Raw genomic sequence first — 15,691 nt, 5'->3', positions numbered from 1 at the left:
TCACCCTTACATTATAGGCAGGGGAAAGGAGTTCTGGTATTTTATAACCAAATACATCCTCTGACTTTTACCCTTTTCTTCTTTATCTCTTTGTTTTGTCAGGAATGGAGGAGGGAGCAAGGTGGAGAGCTTGAGGATTCATGTGAGTACCAGGAAAAGTGCAGCATCTCTCCACTTCTCTTCTCTCCACCTTCCTGCAGCCAGGGTGAGACTGAGATGGGCAACCCTTCATGGACCCTGATATTCTTCATAACGAAAATGTAACCAACATCCTTTAGACACTTGTTCAACATCTGTTTGGAGGAAAAGCTGTTTGCTGCGTGGGGAAGGATGAAAAAGAAAGATAGAGGCGACAGTGTGCAGCCTCATCCCTAGAGTGCCAAGCAAAGCACTTCTGGCCCTAAACTCACATGCCCTTCTCAGTCAGAAGCAAAGCCCTGCAGCTGGTCTGATCTACTTTGCTCAGGTAGGTGGTTAGCAACTTCCTCCTTTGACTCATGTGTCCTTAATGGGTTTCTTAGACAATATCCCAAATTACTTCCAGCCACACACTCTCCGTCTCTCCAAGAAGAATTATAATCCTGCACTTTTCTTTGTCTTATTACATTTCTGGTTCCCTGAACAGATTATCCCCCAGATAAATATGGTACAGGCCTTGGTCCGTAATGAAATATTTTGCCAGAGGGCTTGTTTTGCTTCTTTAACTCCACTTATCAGGCTGCATGGGGCCTCCTTCAGGACTGTGTTTTATCGTTTTTATATTCTGTTTTTCACGACCTGTCTCCTTTCTACCTTGTCTCCTTGTGCCTTAGTGCACTACTGAAAATCTAGTAAATGAGGAGTGACTGAATTCATGATCCGTCTCTCCACAGTTGCAGTCTTTGAATGATACCTTAGGTCAAAAGTGCTCTAATGACAAGCAGGTATTTTAGACCATAGCGTGGAGGTAGAGGGACTGTGAACTGAGCACTTTTACTTTCATAATGAGCACACCACACTCTGCTCATTCTCACTCAGTTAGGGGTCCAACTCTTGATGGATTTTGGCTCAGGCCATGAACTTTAAGTTGTCAGACTGAGCCCCATGTCAGTGCCAGGCTCCCCATGCAGTGGGGAACCTGCTTGAGATTCTCTCTTCTCTGACTCTTTCTCTTCCTCTGCCTTCCCCTCCAAACGCGGGTTCTCTCTCCCTGTGTTCTCTCTCCCTCTCTCAAAGATTTTAAAATGGGAAAAGGACAGGACAGCAAATATACAAAAAAACTTCAATCTGGGGCACATGGGTGGCTCAGTGGGTTAAGCCTCTGCCTTCAGCTTGGGTCATGATCTCAGAGTCCTGGGATGGAGACCCACATCAGGCTCTTTGCTCAACAGGGAGCCTGCTACCCCTGCTCTCTCTCTGCCAGCCCCTCTGCCTACTTGTGGTATCTCTCTCTCTCTCTCAAATAAATACATTTCCTTTTAAAAAGGAAACACTTTGGAGCCCCTGGGTGGTTCAGTTGTTAAGCATCTCCGTTTGGCTCAGGTCATGGCTAGATCACACCCCCCATATCAGGCTCCTTGCTCAGTGGGAAGCCTGATTCTCCCTTTCCCACTGCCCCTGCTTGTGTTCCCGCTCTCACTGTCTCTCTCTCTGAAAAACAAACAAAAATCTTTAAGAAAATATCCAATCTTATTAGTAATGAAAGGACAAATAAGATTAAAGTGATTTCACTTTTCACATTGGCAAAGGCTTAAAACCTCATAACACCCAGTGTTACTTGCTCCTTTACTGTCTGAAAGGGTTTTTGTAATTTTGGTGTTATTTTTTCTATAAATGTTTGATAGGATTTGCCAGTAAAACTACTTGGATCTAGGACTTTATTTTTGGTAAAGTTGTTAATAATTATTTCAATTATTAAAATAGATATTGAATCATTCAGATTTTGTTTTGTTTTGTGGTGTTATATATATTTTTTAAAGATTTTTCTTATTTGATACAGAGAGAGAGAGAGATCATCACAAGTCGACAGGCAGGCAGCGGAGGGGGAAGCAGGGAGCCCAATCTGGGCACAATCCCAGGACCCTGAAATCATGACCAAAGCTGAAGGCAGAGGATTAACCCACTGGGCCACGCGGGCACCACTAAGGTATATTTTTCAAGGCATCTTTCCATTTCGTCTACATTGTTGAATCTGTTGACATTAAACTGCTCATAGTATTGTCTTGTTATTTTTTTTTTAAATAAGATTGATTTATGTATGTTAGAGAGAAATTATGAGAAATTGGTACAGGCGTAGAGGGAGAGAGAGAATCTCGAGCAGGTTCCTTCCTGAGCACAGAGCCCAACGTGGGGCCCGATTCCATGACCCTGAGACCATGACCTAAGCCAAAACTGCTGAGGCAAACACTTAATCAACTGAGCCACCTAGGCAACGCTAACTTTTTTAAGTGTAAGATATGTAGTGATAACACTTTTTTAAAATTTTTTATTTATTTATTTGACAGGCAGAGATCACAAGTAGGCAGAGAGGCAGGGTGAGAGAGAGAGGAGAAAGCAGGCTCCCCGCTGAGCAGAGAGTCCAATGCAGGGCTCAATCCCAGGACCCTGGGATCATGACCCGAGCCGAAGGCAGAGGCTTCAACCCACTGAGCCACCCAGTTGCCTCTGTAGTGATAACTCTCTTTTCATTTCTGATATTGGTACAGAAAAATTTTATATTAAAGAATGATCATCCAGGTGTCTTCTAATTCTAAGCAACTGTTTTCCAGGATGAACTGCAATTGTGCTTGAACGAAAGAATGCAGCATGTTTCTTATAGCTCAATGTCAATCCCACCCCCCCCCCTGTAGAAAACGCTTCTTTTGACCCGATACAAATCCTACAGGTGCCATGAAGTGCAGCTCAAATGCACAGCAGCCAGAAACACAGCCACTTCTCTGGAGGCCTCTCAAGCTTCTAGTCCCTTTCCCTCACCCTTACTGGTAAGAACCGTGCACACGCTACTCTGTGCTCCTGAAATACTGAGTTTGTGCCTCTAGTATAATGATTCCTACATTCACTGACAGCAGTAGCATGTGTGCATGTGTGTACCTATGTGCGTGTCCTTAAGGGCACAGACTGTACTCCTAGTATCTATGCTTGGAAAGTTACATTATGTGGACCATATACCTAAGTGCCAATATCTCACCATTTTGACCTACAAAGATGACAATTTAATATGGCACAACCTAACACAGGCTCATTAAATATAATCACATTTCCTTCTGTACAACAGGGCATCCCTGAGAAAACTTGTGATCTACAACAGGGGCCAGTAAGCTTCTTTATAAGGGGACCACATGGTCAATACTTTGGACTTTACTTGCTAAAGATTTCTCTGTCCCAAGGATTCCACTTTGCCATTGGTGTTATCAAAGAAGCCCTAAACAATCTGTTAATGATTGAGTATGGCAGTATTCCAGTAAAATCCCATTTTAAAAAACAGACTGAGGGCACCTGGGTGGCTCACCAGGATAAGTGTCTGACTTTGGTTCAGATCATGATATTCCAAGATCTGGACTCATTTTTCTCAACTAAATTTTTTGTCATATTCATAAAATTCAGAGTTAACTTTCAGGGGACACGATCTAAGATTGCTGTCGAAATTGAGTGGACCCTCCTTGATAATTATAGTCACTATTTGTTGCTAAACTGCCAGACAGACCTATTTGTTTCATAGCACCGGGTGGTATTTTTAGTCTACTTCTATCCAGGAACGTTAAACAGTACCCAAATAGAGGCAGTCACATGGGTGATAAGATCATCACCATCTAGTGATTCTCTTGCTGCCAAAGAACTGATCTAGAACTGGAAGGAGCTGTCTCTTTCATCTCACTCGTTCAGCTTGTACTGAATGCTTGCCACCATGCCACACACAGGGCTAGGTACCAGGAGATAGCAGAGCCCCGACTCTCACTCCAGCTTGGAAAATTTTAAATAGCTTATCATCTAACATATATAATTCAGTGGTTCTCAACCAGGGTGATTTTATGTCCAAAGGATATCTGGCAACGTCTAGAGACACCATTGGTCACGTAAGGGAAATCCTATTGACGTCTACTGAGTCGAGGCCAGGGGTACTTCTAGACATTCTGCGATGCACAGAACAGCTTCCACAATGAGAATTATCCAACCCAGAATGCCAAGAGCCAAGACTATACCTACTGGGACACTTGATCTAACTTCATCTCCCCATTTTACAGACAAAAAAAACTGGGGCCAATGTCAATGATATACTCAAGATCATCAATTCTTCAGCAGAGTCTATACGTCCTGGTTCTATTCTGCGTGCAAGAGATCTTCAGTTTCACTTTTGTGAACTGAAATTGAGGACTAATTTTTCCATGTTTGTCCTTTCCTCAAAGCAATGAGTTCTTCAGTGCCATCCTGGTGGAAGCAGCTTTAGACAGCAACAGAAAAGCATTCACGTTTGATCTGCATGTTTCACTGCAGGAGACGGGCTCTACACTTGAGTGACAGAGATACTTTGGCATGGTTGCTTATGGCTTCTGGATTTTATTTGAAAAGAAGGATGCTGTGAAGAAAAGCATAGACTCATGAAGTTCCATTTATTATTTCTTTTTCTTATTCATCACAGGTTCAAAAACCTGGAGTGGACCTATAGTGAATATGCAAGAACATATAGGATATATCCTTTCTCTACTTTTTGGCATTCCTCCTTCTCAGCCCCATCATATATCCCAGCAGGTCAGCATTTGTTCTGATTTGGGGGTAGACAGGGTAGAAGGAAGCAAGGGCTGAGTTTAGAGGTAAGGGAAGTTGAAAGCTAATCCATGGTATATATCTAACCATGACCTACTCCATGGAAAGGGGGAGTCTGCTTCTCCTCCTCTCCTTGGTGGACTGAAACCAAGAATCATAAGCCAGAATCCTATTTGTCCTAGATGCCTGGCAAAGAGCTCAGCTCTGTCCTTTGTGGGATCAGTGGCTGCTGTGATTAACGATCCCTTCTGGGAAATTCAGCTGTGCCATTATCACAGTGAGAAGGATCACCAAGTCCCAGAAAGCTTCTGAGTGAGCTCCACGTGGGCTATGCCCCCAGGGGGATCCTTGAACCATTCCTGGAAATCAGAGGCTCTTTACCACTGAGGACAAATCAAGTCTGATTGGTCATGTATTCAGACTCTCTTGTAGTCACTGAAATCTGTATAGAAACAAAATGGCTCTCACAACTTGATGTCAGGATGGGAACCCAAACTATCTGACCTGGGCACAAGGCCACGAATGACAAGGCAAGAAACAATGCTTAATGTCCATTTTGCACTTCACGCTATGTTCTGAGATAACAAACACACATGCAGTATATCATCTTTACAGCAACTCTAGGAAGAAGACAGCATAATAACTCCCACTGTCTATATAAGAAAACCGAGGACCCAGAAATGAGGTTTTCTTCTCAAGGTCATACAGTGACGTGGCAGGGTGTGAACTTGGAATCACATCTGCCTGATGACAAAAACTGCTGCACTCTCATTTGAGGGCTGGAGGCAGGTAGAATCTCACACAGACAAAAATAAGGTTTCTCTCCTGATTCTGTAACTAGGACGTTGGTCCCTTATTCCAATACACACATATACCCCTTGAGAAGAGAGAGCAGTCCTAACAAAGCAGGACTTTAAGAAGCTAAATCCTGAGTTTTACTGACCAAAACAGAACTGGCAGAATCTATTGCTCTGATTCCATCTGATCTGAATGCACTGCTCCGTGAATATGGGACCCCGGCACCATAGGCCTTTCTGACCGGCAGTTCCAGGCTGCATGCTCTTGGCATCCATGCTGGGCACTGTACTACATCATTTTCCCTCCCATGCAGGCCTCTTCTTCCCTAGTGGGCTGTGCCTTCTTAAGGACCCAGATCCTTTCACTCCTGCTTCAAACCCTCTGCACTGGTTGCCATGATCCCTCAGAGAAGATCGTCCTCCTCTGGAGTCACTGTCTCTACTGGCTCCTCCTCCAACCTCTCCTCTGGAATGCTCTGACAATGCAAATTAAACGAGGTCACTCCAACTTAAAAGTCCCTCAGGGACCCACTGTCTTTCAGCACAACATCCATAGTCCTTCCTAAACTCATCCCTCACCCTTCCCTCGCCCACATCTGGCTCTCCAGCCACGCCCGGTTACCTGCAGCTTCACAGCGGGTTCTTACTCCCCAGTTTTTACTCATGCTCTTCATGACACCTGCAATGTCTTTTCCTCACCTTATTCGCCTAACACTATGGCCTTCGCAGAATCACCTCACCTCTCTGAAACAGAAATGGGTAGAAGTGGGTTGTTCTGGGAGCTAGTAAAAAAAAGTAAGAAAATGGAATGAGGTCAAACATTTCTTGACATGTTCCAGGCATTTTATATGTATCATTCCATCTAATCATCATCAACAACCCTAAGGAACAGCCCGAATTGCTTTCCTGTCACACGGTGATTAGGTCCCGAGTGTCACACAGGTAGAAGGTGATAGAGTCCAGGTAGCCAGGAACCAACAGCTCCAACACAAAAAAACCTCCCCACAAGACCAGGCCCCTGGGAGCTACCAAGTCTGCAAAATTAATGTGCTGGCCCAGAAGGGGTCACCCACACATGAGATCACTAAGCTGATGAGTAAATGGCATCATGGAAACCACAGGGCCTGGAAGGGGCCAAATGGAGCATCTCGTGCTTCATGCTCTTTATACCGGAAGAACTTTCCTATGATAATATTAACCACAAAGTTGAGTAATAATAAAAATACCATTTGTACATGGTTCCCCATAGGCCATCTTCTCTGTGAATTTACATATGTATACATTTTTTTTCATTTAATCCATAAAACAGTCCCATTTTACAGACGAGAAAACCGAGGATAGAGAGGTCAAAAAAATGTCTAAGGAAGCACAGGAGCACAGGGTAGAAATAGGGTGATAGTCTAAGGCTATTTGAGTCAAAGCCTGTTCTCGGAAAACCCAGGCTATCCTGCCTGTACACTCTTTCACATTATATGCCACCTTCCTCAATGAAGTTGCAATGGCCTTTGTCTGTCGGTATAGGACCCACCAGGAGAGGCCGGCAGGCTGTCTCTCAAGGGACCCCGCTGGATTCATTCATTCCTTGTGCCTCACAAACCCAAGGATTGAGGACCCTACAGTCAGGGGTGTTCAGAGAGACTGAGGCTTACTTACTGGCAAAACTTATGAAAGACAGGCACAATTGACAGAATGAAGTCTCAATAAGTGTGTCCACTTACAATGATTATTGGAAAGGCCAAGAAGACCAGAGTGCCTCTGCTGCCATGAACAGCACATTCATTCCTTGTCTGGAGCCAAATGACAATCCTGTGCCCATGAAACAGACATTTGTGGAACCTCTGCACAGCAGTGAGCAAAAGCAAGTATAGCAACAAGGTGGTTAGGTGAGCACATCACCATCTAAACTATGCTGAGCTTCTGTGGGTTGTAGGTGACAGAAGATCACTTGCATTTATTGAAGTAGAAAGGAGAGTTTCTTATATTAAAAAAATGGGGCTATCTCATAATATCCCTGGACAAGAATTAAACTGTGGTCTTGAGAGGGATAGAAGTTAAGAACAAGAAAAACAGAAACCATGAGATTCTCTTTCTCTCAAATATTATATACATATGTATGTGCATATAGATAAATCTATCTACATCTATCTATCTATCTATCTATCTATCTATCTATCTATCCTCTGTAAATTTTAGTTGTTAGATATATAAATGACATATATTTTTATATATCTGTTTCCCCTAATTCCTCTCTCTCCTCCCACAGTCTGTCAGATCACCTTTTCTCTATACATCAGCTTCACCCTTTTCTTGTGTAAGTAAGAATTCTTGCTTCACAGAAACTGGTTCTGACTAAATTTAACAGAAAAAGAATTTATTGGAAGTCAATTAGGAAGTCCAAAGAACAAGACAAATAAATGAAAAAAAACAACAGGGATAAAGGGAAGCTCGACAGCCAGACACCACCAACATTCCACTGCAGACCAAGCCTGCTAAGGACGCCACTGCTGCCGCTCCTGCGAAATCCTGTCTCAGCTTGTCCACCCTCCCCACGTGCTGGCACCAGATGCCACGTGAATACAGACTCTACATCATCCCTAGCAAGCTTGGGAGCTTTTGTTATGGAAATATACAATTGCATATAATATACACACATACTGCACACACACATGATATAACATACAGATAGATACATATACACACACCCAAATACAGAGAATGGTATAAGGAACTCCCATCACTATCTTAAATAATTCTCAGCTCACAGCCCATCCCAACAGCCCCCATAACATTTTGAAACAACTATCTTCATCCCTATCATTGAACCCATGGCTACGTCAACACCTGTCTCCAGAGCAGGCTTACACAACCTTGGCATGACCCACATCTTGGGCCACATCACTCTTTGCTGAGGGCGCTGTCCTGAGTATACTACGAAGCTTAGCAGCACCCCTGGTCTCCATACATGAGGTGCAGAGAGCCTCATCCTCACTTGTGCTTATGACCACCGAATATGACCTAGACTTTGCAAAACATCTAGGGAGCAAAACTGCCCTAAATGGACACACACATATATATGCCCGCAAAACTATACTCACTCTTTAAACATTTCAAAATAATTTCGCAATATCATGACATGTCAAGTCACAGTTCAAATTTAGCAGATTGGGGCGCCTGGGTGGCTCAGTGGGTTAAAGCCTGTGCCTTCGGCTCATGTCATGATCCCAGGGTCCTGGGATCGAGCCCCGCATCGGGCTCCCTGCACAGCAGGGCACCTGCTTCCTCCTCTCTCTCCACCTTGCCCGTGCCTACTTGTGATCTCTGGCTAAATAAGTAAAATCTTGGGGAAAATAAGAAATTTAGCTGATTATGTCATAAATATTTTGACTCTCTGTATTTGTTAAATCCTGAGTGAGGATAAGATCCATACCATGCAATTGGTTAACAAGTCTCTCAAGCCTCTCTTAATTACAGGCCTCACTTTCTCCCTCCTCTTTCTTTACCCTTGCAATTTATTTTCCTAAGGCAACAGGCCCTGTAAGGGTGCCTGGGTGGCTCAGTTTGGCAAAGCATCCGACTCTTGGTTTCAGCTCAGGTCCTGATCTCAGGGTCCTGGGATCCAAACTCTTGTTGGCAGAGAGCCCAATGTGAAGCTGGATCCCAGGACCCTGGGATCATGACCTGAGACAAAGGCAGAGCTATAACCCACTGAGTCCCCAGGTGCCCCTATTTATTTCTTGAATCAACCACCGACACCTATTACATGTCAGACATGGCTCTGAGTGTTTTATTAATGTTAAATATCATTTCATCTTTACAATCATCTATGAAGTTGGATTATTATCACCCCCATTTCTTCCTTCAGGAAACTGAGACCTACAATGGTAGAGTAACACGGCTCATAAGAGGCAGAGCTAGGATCAGCTTGGGCCTGGGCATCATGTTTTAAATCACTATGATTAGTCTCCAAGAACCTACAAAAAGTCCAAGTCCTCACCCCAAACCTTGGTTTTCCCCACCCTACAGTTCCCACGTGGCCCGAGATTCAAGGACATTCTCTCAGTTCCTGTAACAGTACACATCCTTCCCTGCTCTCACTGAACACCTTTCCACATCCGCCTTTTATTTCTTAGCCTTCTGGTCTCAGCTTAAACACTACTCAGTAAAGGATAAACTCTAACGCACGCTATATTTTCAGCACTCAATGCAAAATAGTAATGATGAATTTCACGGATCATTATTTCCTTCCTGTCTTTTCCAACCAGTTGGTGAGTCCCTCACACATCCTGTCAGTCCTACTGATCATGCTTTCCAGTCACTGAAGGCCCACCACCCATCCAAAAGGCCATCCAAAAGGCCATTCCCCCCCCACACACACACACACACACACACACACACACCCCCTATTTGGCCCTATCTCAGGTGCACAGTGGAGATCCTGACAACCCCTAGTGGAATGTAACTATTCAAGAGTGAGAACCGAAACTTCTCCCTCATCAAAACTACAACTTACTCGCTTCACGTTGGGTTTTTACAAGGACCTTAGCCCCAAGAAGGCCGAATGTCCATGTGCCTGGTTCAGGCCACATTCCCACTCCCCCTTTCTCACAACACACTTGAGATAATTAGCAGCTCCATAAATGAAGCCCTGCTCTGGGCTCCTCACAGATGGGAAACGAGGGGCACAGGAGCTGACAGATACCTTTTGTCAATCCAGTGTATTCCTGAGACACAGGTTGCCTCCCAGCAAGGCCCCAGCCCCCCAAGGACACAGGGTCCTGACATCATGCCCCACAGGTACCTCTGCACAGAAGCATCTTCCCAGTTGCCGCTCAATCTGTCATCCTCTGCGTCGACCTTGAAGAGGAAGTACAGGAGGTGAAAAAGAGCGTCCTCAGGCCAGTGGCCATGATCTGGAGGTTCTGCACCCACTGGGGCAAGGAAGCGGGATCCGGAGATGCCAGGCAAGAAGCAAGCCTCACAGAAGGCTGGAAAATGGGAGCTGGTCGCCCCGCACTCAGCAGAGGCATCTTGTTGACCCACCCCCTGTCAGCTATCCTAACAATCCTCCCCCTCATTGGCGCCTGTGCCCACATTCTGATTAGACAGTCTCCCAGCTCCCTAAGGCCTTTGGAAAGCATCACTGGAAACCTCTTTGGATCCCGCCCACACACAAGCCAGGTCACCCAATCTCTCTCCTTCCCCATTCCCACCTGGTAGGGCCTGGGTCACACCACCATCATTCGTCTCTGCTGCTGCTATTTCTGAGTTTTGCCCTCTCTGACTTCCACAAGCTTTAGAAGGCTGTAGAGAGTACAAACCCAGCTTTCTCCCATTGCAGTTGCTTTAGTGCCCTTTTCAAAACACAGTTGGGCTTATTTGTGGGGACTATTCCTGGGTTCTTTGTTCTGCTCTGTTCTTTTTTTAAAAAAATATTTTTTTGAAGATTTTATTTATTTACCTGACAGACAGAGATTACAAGTAGGCAGAGGGGCAGGCAGATAGAGAGGAGGAAGCTGGCTCCCTGCTGAGGGGAGAGCCCAATGTGGGGCTCCATCCCAGGACTCTGAGATCATGACCTGAGCCAAAGGCAGAAGGGGGGAAGGGAAACAGTCTATAATGAGAGAAGGTAGGGCTGTAGCAGAATATGGTTTTACTTCATCAATGACTAGGCTGTGGGTCTTGTGCCTTTCCACTGACCACCCCATTGCCTAATCTGTTTGGCACAGGATCCTGATCCTCAGTATTATGGGGGAAACACACAGGGGACCCCTGTGGTACAGTTAGGGGATCAATTCCCACTTGACTTACACCAGGAGAGACTTGAAACCATACAACCATTGCCACAACGGAAGCTCCAAGGCTGATGATGCTGATTTGGGACACTCTGGAAAAAAAAAAAAAACCGGGAAAGAGCAGCAGGGTAATGAGACATTCCCCCACCCCACAGGGGTTTCTTCTTCCAGGAAGAAACAGACCCAAGCATAGGAGGAGTGGAAGAGAGAAATCTGAATACAGGAGGCAGAACCCACCCCCCACCTGCCCTGACTAATTCAACATAGGTTCAAAATTTGACCCAACTGTCAATCCGAAATTTACAGGGGCACCTGGGTGGCTCACATGTTAGTCAATGACTTTAGCTTGGGTCTTGATTCCAGGATTCTGGGATAGAGCCGCATATCAAGCTCCCTGCTGGGCAAGGAGTCACTCTGCTTCTCCCTCTACCTCTCCCTGCTACTCCCCCTGAGGCCTGCTCTATCACACGTACTTGCACGCGCTCTCTCTCTCTCCAATAAATAAATAAAATCTTTGAAGAAAAAGAAATCCAAAATTTACTGAAATAATTTAATAGGCAAAAATAAAAGGAGGCCGACTGGCTTTTGTGCCTCTACATCATAGGTTCTGAGTGAACTTTAATGTTGCTAGAAGGCACTGCTTGCCTAACCTTAATGGACTTATTACAAGGGCTCAAATCCTGTTTATAGCAAATATAATAACCATATTTTCTATCCTCTGTATTTAATGCTTTGACATCTCAGGCCTTGTGACTTTGGAGGGACTGTCCTTGGCAGGCTTACTGAATTCCTAGAGATGGTCAGCAGCTTGCCTGCCAGCACACCTTTCACAGGTAAAGCAACCAAATCAGAGGCTTTACCCCCAACCATCTCTTGTAAGAAACTCTTACACTCTGGGCCACTATGCCCTGCCCTGATCACCCCAGGGGTAAGGACAGACTACTCCAGACACCACTGTGTCCCAGAACCCACTGAGATGACACAAACTAGGCAGTCTTAAACGTGCTTACCCGGATTCCCCTGCCCCTTCCCACGGAATCCATGATAAAGGGTCTTCCCCCTATTGTCCCTTCACTTCCTCTTTCTCCTGACCAAGCCTGGTGCTTCCCGGGGCGGCCCTCCATTGCCTCCCAGCACCTCCTTTCATGGGATCTGTGAGTCCAAAAACACTTCTTCCATTCTGAGAGTTACTTGTGTATCTGCCTGTCTTACCATACCTGGTTAAAATAAACCCCAGTCCCCTTAAAACATCTGAGACACCTGGGGGGCTCAGTAGGTTAAGCTTTTGGCTCAGGTCATGATCTCAGAGTCATAGGATTGGGTCCCATGTCCAACTACATGCTCGGGGTGGAGTCCACTTGGAATTTTCTCTGCCTCTGCCCTTCCCTTCCCACCACCACCCCCTACCCCCGCTCCTTTGCTATCTCTCTCTCTCTTGCTCTCTCTTTAAAATAAAGAAATAAGGTCATTTAAAAAACCATGAGTGATGGGGCACCTGGGTGGCTCAGTGGGTTAAAGCCTCTGCCTTCAACTCCGGTCATGGTCTCAGGGTCCTGGGATCGGGCCCACATTGGGCTCTCTGCTCAGTGGGGAGCCTGCTTCCCCCCACTCCCCCCCTTCCTCTCTGCCTATTTCTGATCTCTCTCTGTCAAAATAAATAAATATTTTTTTTTTAAAATAAAAAAAAAATGAGGGAGCCCAACCAATTTAAAGATGGTGAATACTTCGCTATGATAGATTTGGCCAAGATGTTCTGATCAGTGCCTATTTCAACATCCTCACAGGCATGTGTGCCTCAACCTTGAAGGACACATGATATACCTTGTTATACAAAGGGCATCCAAACCACTCTGCTATCATAGGCAACCTTTGTGGGTAGGAACTTACTACACCCATCTTTCTCCAGGACCATAGGTGTGACATCACATTTAAGACATCCTACTGTGGGACACCTGGGTTGCTCAGTTGGTTGAGCGGCTGCCTTTGGCTCAGGTCATGATCCCAGCGTCCTGGGATCGAGTCCCACGTTGGGCTCCTTGCTTGGCGGGGAGCCTGCTTCTCCCTCTGCCTCTGCCTGCCACTCTGTGTGCCTGAGCTTGCTCTCGCTACTCTCTCTGTGACAAATAAATAAATAAAATCTTAAAAAAAAAAAAAACATCCATCCTACTGTGAGGAAATTTATTTGGCAAACTTGTTAAGGACCTACAAATGCAGGGGTTCCTGGCTGGCTCTGTCAGTTAAGTGTCTGCCTTCAGCTCAGGTCCTGATCTCAGGGTCCTGCAAAGCCCTGCATCAGGCTCCCTGATCAGCGGGAAGCGTGCTTCTCCCTCTCCCTCTGCCCCTGCCAGCCCCTTCTATTCTTCTCTCTCTCTCGTGCTCTATCAACTAACAAATTAAATCTTTAAAAAAGAAAAGAGGACTTATAAGTCGAACATCTTTCAGTCCTTTTTGGGTTCTGAGGCAACATATTCCTTGTTTGTAAATTTTACAGAAGCCCATTTAGGCTGTTACTTGTCCATGAGCTCACAACGAAGGCAGGAGGGTCTCCCCTCACCAAAAGGCAAGTAAAAAAATGTGCAAGTAAAAATGACCTGTTGAGGGTGACAGGGTGGCTCAGTTGGTGAAGCATCTGCCTTAGTTTCAGGTCCTGATCTCAGGATCCTGACATCAAGCCTGGCAGGGGGGTTCCCTGCTTGGTCGGGAGAGCCTGCTTCTCCCTCTCCCTTCCACACCCTCTTCCAGCCAGAGCTCTCCCTTAACCACATAAATAAAATCTTTTTTAAAAAAATCACCTGTTATTGCCCAGGAGAAAAGGCTTCAGCAGCCTCCTCTCTCCTTCCTGGAGTCCCTGGACCACGCATGCTATCTGTCAATTGTCCATGGGATCCCAATGCAAGAAACGGCCCTCCTTGGCCCTGGGTTATAGACCATGAAAGCAGCAGTTGCTGGCCATGCACTGGGCTCTCCTGGAAATAGAGTCTCTCACAGACTCTGAGCTTCCTATCCAGCTGTCAATTATTCTCTGGGTCATGGCACCCCCACCAGCTTAATAGAGTCACCAAGGCCTACTTGCTACAGGCTGAAGCCAAAGTCTGCTTATCCTACCTGCAGGTGGAGGTGGAGGCTTCTGTCCACAGTGCATTGCCAGATTCCATGGTGCTGGAGGACTTCAGCTTTTCCTTCTACCCCTTGGCCACCCAGGGATTTCCTTGGGATCAACTGCATGAACATCTATGGAAGATATTACATTTTGGTTTTGATGACCACGTCTCCCTCCTGCTCCCATGACAGCTTCACGTCCTGGAGAAGCACCTTTCCTATGCCTTAAGGGTCTCAGATGAAATGGATGTCCAAATATCAGAGTCCACTGTGATGGAAAGCCCGAGTTTGATTAAGATTCAGATGGCCTCAAATGGCCTCACTCCATGTTCTCTTCCCACTCTGCTCCCACAGATCAGATCCTCTGGCCAACAAGGCCTCCTAAGCACAGGTACCAGGTACAGTTCCTCCCCAAGTAGTAAGTTCCAGTTCCCTGTCAGCCTGTGGAATGATCCAGCAAGCCAGTCATTCCCTCCTGCAGGAAGTAGGGCTCACCATCACTCTCCTCGTACTACATAGTCTGCACCCACAGCCCTTGTCCATTCTGTTCCCAGGTGCAACGTCCCCCATGGCCCTGCATGATGTGTGTGTCCTCCTTCCCTGGGCCATGAGGATAGGTCGGTAACAAATCACGGTGGATCTCAGCTATGTTGCATGCGGACATTGCATAGCTTTAGGGTTGGAATCCCTCCCTTCGCCAACGGGTGAAGAAGAGGATGAAATCTTTCTTACTTGTACCTTTTTCAAAGCACAAAGAGGAGGCTCATGGACTTGAAGTTATTTGGATAATAATCTATTTGGGGCTTGCAAGAATTCACCTGGAGCTAAAGGGCAGCCTTTATGTGAACGATGAAGAGGAAGGAAGGCTGCAAAGGCAAGGGCTTGGATGCTCTCTTAAAGGTCAAACTCCAGGCAGTGGGGAAACCCCTCCAGTAATTACAGCAGGGAAGCAACATCACATGTTCATCTCAGTTCTTCCTGACAGCAGAGTTCAGAATGGATTCAAGGGAGGCTAAGAGTGGAACCAGCAAGATTGTTAGGGAGTCTACTGCACCAGTCTGAGACAGCAGTGGGTGAATCAGAGCACTGACAACAGGAAAGCAGGGAAGGAATGACCATATTTGGCAGGCTGAAGAGAGAGCAGAATGGAAAATGGAATGAGGTCCTTAAAGAAATCTGAATGGATCCTTTCCAAGGGGCAATGGAACAATTCGCCTCAAAGGGCAAAGGAAGATTTGAAGGGGCTTTTGAAGAAATGAACAA

At 45.8% G+C, this 15,691-nt stretch overlaps 1 long non-coding RNA gene across 2 annotated transcripts; it reads right to left on the bottom strand.

Annotated features, from left to right (window-relative positions):
• Positions 1–3,380: 3,380 nt before the first annotated feature.
• LOC123391630 lies at positions 3,381–14,543 on the bottom strand. Of its 2 annotated transcripts, XR_006606316.1 has the most exons (4): positions 14,435–14,543; positions 10,336–10,391; positions 6,237–6,281; positions 3,381–4,552 (listed from the first exon to the last, which is right to left on the bottom strand). It is a non-coding gene; the product is annotated as an uncharacterized LOC123391630 (long non-coding RNA). The 2 variants fall into 2 exon arrangements; XR_006606315.1 differs by lacking the exon at positions 3,381–4,552 and having other exon boundaries at positions 5,828–6,281.
• Positions 14,544–15,691: the final 1,148 nt, after the last annotated feature.

The sequence above is a fragment of the Mustela putorius genome, unplaced genomic scaffold (genome assembly GCF_011764305.1).
Source record: "Mustela putorius furo isolate JIRA1106 unplaced genomic scaffold, ASM1176430v1.1 tig00000270_pilon_pilon_pilon, whole genome shotgun sequence".
Lineage (NCBI taxonomy): Eukaryota > Metazoa > Chordata > Mammalia > Carnivora > Mustelidae > Mustela > Mustela putorius.
This window is presented reverse-complemented; position numbering and strand designations above follow the sequence as displayed.